Source organism: Homarus americanus, unplaced genomic scaffold (genome assembly GCF_018991925.1).
Source record: "Homarus americanus isolate GMGI-L3 unplaced genomic scaffold, GMGI_Hamer_2.0 scaffold39155, whole genome shotgun sequence".
In the NCBI taxonomy this organism is placed as follows: Eukaryota; Metazoa; Arthropoda; class Malacostraca; order Decapoda; family Nephropidae; genus Homarus; species Homarus americanus.
The window spans coordinates 6,791,798-6,797,406 of record NW_024737042.1 but is presented as its reverse complement, the minus strand read 5'-3'; positions in this window follow the sequence as shown (position 1 = coordinate 6,797,406).

Genomic DNA, 5,609 nt, shown 5'->3' with positions numbered 1-5,609 from the left:
TCCTAATTAGATTATCATAGAAAATGGAAATTTGTATGACAGAAAATGGGAAATATCTACTTTCTGGGAAAGTTGGTTATCTACTTGTCATAGAAAACGGGAAATTTGTATCATAGAAAATGGGAAATATCTACTTTCTGGGAAAGTTGGTTATCTACTTTCCCGAAAAGTAGATTATCTACTTTTCGAGAAAGTAGATTATCGATTTTTCGGGGAAGTAGATTATCGACTTTTTGGGAAATATTACCAAATTTTCCGAAATAGATTATCATAGAAAATGGGAAATTTGTATCATAGAAAATGGGAAATATCTACTTTCCGGGAAAGTTGGTTATCTACTTTCCCGAAAAGTAGATTGTCTACTTTTCTAGAAAGTATATTATCGACTTTTCAGGGCAGTAGATTATCGACTTTTTGGGAAATATTTCCTAATTTTCCAAAGTAGATTATCATAGAAAATGGGAAATTTGTATTACAGAAAATGGGGTATATCTACTTTCTGGAAAAGTTGGTTATCTACTTACCATAGAAAACGGGAAATTTGTATCATAGAAAATGGGAAATATCTACTTTCCGGCAAAGTTGGTTATCTACTTTCACGAAAAGTAGATTATCTACTTTTCGAGAAAGTAGATTATCGACTTTTCGTGGAAGTAGATTATCGACTTTTTGGTAAATATTACCTAATTTTCCAAAGTAGATTATCATAGAAAATGGGAAATTTGTATTACAGAAACTGGGAAATATCTAATTTCTGGGAAAGTTGGTTGTCTACTTATCATAGAAAACGGGAAGTTTGTATTATAAAAATGGGAAATATCTACTTTCCGGGAAAGTTGGTTATCTACTTTCCCGAAAAGTAAATTATCTACTTTTCCGGAAAATAGATTATCGACTTTTTGGTAAAATATTACCTACTTTTAAGAAGTAGATTATCATAGAAAACGGGAAATTTGTATTACAGAAAATGGGAAATATCTACTTTCCGGGAAAGTTGGCTATCTACTTTCCCGAAAAGTAGATTATCTACTTTTCCGGAAAGTAGATTATCGACTTTTCAGGGAAGTAGATTATCGACTTTTTGGGAAATATTTCCTAATTTTCCAAAGTAGATTATCATAGAAAATGGGAAATTTGTATTACAGAAAATGGGGAATATCTACTTTCTGGGAAAGTTGGTTATCTACTTACCATAGAAAACGTGAAATTTGTATCATAGAAAATGGGAAGTATCTACTTTCCGGGAAAGTTGGTTATCTACTCTCCCGAAAAGTAGATTATCTACTTTTCGAGAAAGTAGATTATCGACTTTTCGTGGAAGTAGATTATCGACTTTTTGGTAAATATTACCTAATTTTCCAAAGTAGATTATCATAGAAAATGGGAAATTTGTATTACAGAAAATGGGAAATATCTACTTTTCGGGAAAGTAGATAACCAACTTTCCCGGAAAGTAGATATTTCCCATTTTCTATGATACAAATTTCCCGTTTTCTATGACAAATAGATAACCAACTTTCGCAAAGTAAATATTTCCTATTTTCTGTAATACAAATTTCCTGCATTTTCTGTTGAAAAATTCAAAATAATCTACTAAAAAGGTGTTCAGGAAAAGTGAATATAACTTTCCCGGAAAGTAGATATTTCCCATTTTCTGTAATACAAATTTCCCGTTTTCTTTCCCAGTTTCTGTAATACAATTGCCCTATATTTGGAAAAGAATGAAATATTAAAAATTAGTCTCTGATCAGTCGATAATCTCTTTCTCGAAGTAAATAATCTACTTTTCGGAAAGTAGTAATTATTCCAGGAAAAGGAATATTTTATTCTATTCATTCCATTTTATAATCTATTTCCGGAAAATTAGTATCTTTAAAATCGATAATCTACTTCCCGAATATCGATAATCTGCTTTTCAATGAATAATCTACTTTTCAAATATCTTTCTCAGAAAGTAGATATTTTCCCATTTCTATAATTTATTTCTATGACATTGTATATCCAACTTTCAGTAGATATTCCCCATTTTCTGTAATACAAATTTCCAGTTTTCTATGATAATCTACTTTAAAGGTAGGTATTTGCAAAGTCGATTATCTACTGAAAAGTCGATAATCTACTTTCGAAAGTAGATAATCTACTTTTCGGGAAAGAAATAATCAACTTTCGGAAGGTGAATATTTCCCATTTCTATGATACATTTCCAATTTTCATAGTGAAGTAGATAATTAGCTTTCTGAAGAAGTAATATTCATTTTCTGTAATACAAATTTCATTTCTCTGATAATCTACTTTGGAAAATTCGGTAATATTTACCAAAAGTCAGTAATCTACTTCGCCGAAAAGTCGATAATCTACTTTCTCAAAGATAATCTTTACTTAAGGAAATAAATAACCAACTTTCCGAAAGTAGATATTTCCCATTTTCTGTGATACAAATTTCCGTTTTCTATGACACGTAGATAACCAACTTTTGCGAAAGTAAATATTTCCCATTTTCTGTAATACAAATTTCCCGTTTTCTATGATAATCTACTTTGGAAAATTTGGTATTTTCTAAAGTTGAATATACTTTGAAAAGTCGATAATGCTTTCTCGAAAAGTTAGATAATTCTGCTTAAAGAAGTAAACCAACTTTCGGAAAGTGAATCCTTTATTTTCTGTAATACAAATTTCGTTTTTTGATGGTAAGTGAATATAACAACTTTTCCCCAGAAGTGTAAAATTTCCATGGTTTTCGTAACAATACAAATTTCCCATTTTCATGATAATCTACTTTGGAAAATTGGTAATATTTCCCAAAATGTCGATTATCTGCTTCCTGATCAGTCAATCTAGTAGATAATCTACTTTTCGGGAAGAATAGATAACTTTCGGAAGAGTAGATATTTCCCATTCTGTGATTCAATTTCCCTTTCTATGATAATCTGCTTGGAAAATTTGTGGGTAATATTTACAAAAATGAAAATCTACTACGAAATCGATAATCTACTTTCGAAAAGTAGATAATCGACTTTCGAGAAAATGAATAATAATTTCCCGGAAGTAGATATTTCCTGTTTATGACAAATTTCCGTTTTCTAGTGATTCTACTTTGGAAAATTAGTGGTAATATTTTAATCGATAATCTACTTCCCGAAAATCGATAATCTACTTTCTATAAAGAAAAGTAGATGTTACTTGGGGGTTTTGGTTTTTTTTTTGTAATTTTCTTTTTCTTCGACAAGTAGATAACAAATTTCACTGAAAGTAGATATTTCCATTTTCTGTGATACAAATTTCCGTTTTCTGATAATCTCTTTGGAAAATTAGGTAATATTTGCAAAAGTCGATAATCTACTTGCGAAAGTCGATAATCTGCACTATCGAAAAATAATAATCTAGCTTTGGAGAAAATAGAATCCAACTTTCCGGAAAGTAGATATTCCATTTTCTTATGATACAATTTCCGTTTCTGTAACAAATATCAAGTTTCAGAAAGTAAATATTTCCCTGCTACAAATTCCGTTTCTGTTAATCTCGCTTTTGGAAAATTCGGTATATTTTAAAGTCGGTATTCTTTCGCAGTCGATAATCTTTTCTCGAGTAGATAATCTACTTAGAAAATAGACCTTTCGAAAGAATATTTCCCTTTTCTGTGATACAAATTTCCGTTTTCTGACGTAGATAACCAACTTTATGAAAGTAAATATTTCATTTTTGTAATACAAATTTCCCGTTTCTATGATAATCTACTTTGGAAATTAGGTAATATTTTCAAAAAGGTAATCTACTACCCCGAAAAATCGATAATCTACTTTTCCTGAAAGTAGATCTTTCTAATAATAACCAACTTTCCCGGAAAGTAGATATTTCTATCTTCTGTGATACAAATTTCGTTTTTCTAGTGAATATATCTTTTCATAGAAAGTAGATATTTCCCATTTTCTGTAATACCAAATTTCCCATTATTTGTGATAATCTACTTTGGAAAATTAGGTAATATTTAAAAGTCGATTATCTACTTCCTGAAAAGTCGATAATCTACTTTCTCGAAAAGTAGATAATCTAGCTTTAGGGAAAATAAATAACATTTCTGGAAAGTAGATATTCCATTTTCTATGATACAAATTTCCGTTTATGATAATCTATTTGGAAAATTTAGTAGGCCTAATATTTACCAAAAAGTCGATAATTTACTTCGATAATCTACTTTCTCAAAAGTAGATAATCTACTTTTCGGGAAAATAGATAACCAACTTTCCCGGAAAGTAGAATTTTCCCATTTTCTAGATGCAAATTTCCCATTTTCTATAGTAAATGAATAAACCAACTTTTAAAGTAAATATTTCCATTTTCTGTAATACAAATTTCCTTTTCTGATAATCTATTTGGAAAATTAGGTAATATTTGCCAAAAGTCGATAATCCTTTTTGAAGGTGTAATCTACTTCAGAAAATCGATAATCTTCATTTCGGAAAGTAAATATTTCCATTTCTGTGATGAAATTTCTGTTATGGGTGAATAACCAACTTTATGATAAATATTTCCATTTTCTGTAATCAAATTTCCACGTTTCTATGTCTACTTTTGGAAAATTAGGTAATATTTCAAAAGTCGATAATCTACTACCCCGAAAAATCGTCCTTTCTCGAAAAGTGAATATTCTACTTTCGGGAATAGTATAATAACTTTCCAAATTAATATTTTCCCATTTTCTGTAATGCAAATTTCCGTTTTATATGGATAACCAACTTTTCAGAAAGTAGATATTCCCAATTTTCTAATACAAATTTCATTTTCTATGATAATCTATTTTGGAAAATTAGGTAATATTTCCCAGAGTCGATTATCTACTTCCCTGAAAAGTCGATAATCTACTTTCTCGAAAATAAATAATCTACTTTTGGAAAGTAGATAATCAACTTTCAGTAAATATTCCATTTTCTGTGATAAATTTCCCGTTTTCTGTGATAATCTATTTTGGAAAATTTGTTGGGCTAATATTTACCAGTAAATCGTCTACTTTAAAAAGTCGATAATCTACTCTCAAAAGTAGATAATCTACTTTTCGGGAAAATGAATAACAACTTTCGGAAAGTAGATATTTCCCATTTTCTATGATACAAATTTCCCATTTTCTATGATAAATGGAATGTAACTTTTGAAAGTAAATATTTCCATTTTCTGTAATACAGATTTCCCGTTTTCTTTGATAATCTACTTTGGAAAATTAGGTAATATTTCAAAAGTCGGTAATCTACTTCGCTGAAAGTCGATAATCTACTTTCTCGAAAAGTGAATAATCTGCTTTTCGGGAAAGTAACCAACTTTCGGAAAGTAGATATTTCCCATTTTCTGTGATACAAATTTCCGTTTTCTATGATAAGTAGATAACCAACTTTCGCAGAAAGTAGATATTCCATTTTCTGTAATTCAAATTTCCCATTTCTATGATAATCTCTTTTGGAAAATTAGGTAATATTTCCAAAAGTCGATATCTACTTCCCCGAAAAGTCGATAATCTACTTTCTCGAAAAGTAGATAATCTACTTTTCGGGAAGTAAATAACTTTCCGGAAAAGTAGATATTTCCCATTTTTCTATGTACAAATTTCCGTTTTCTATGAT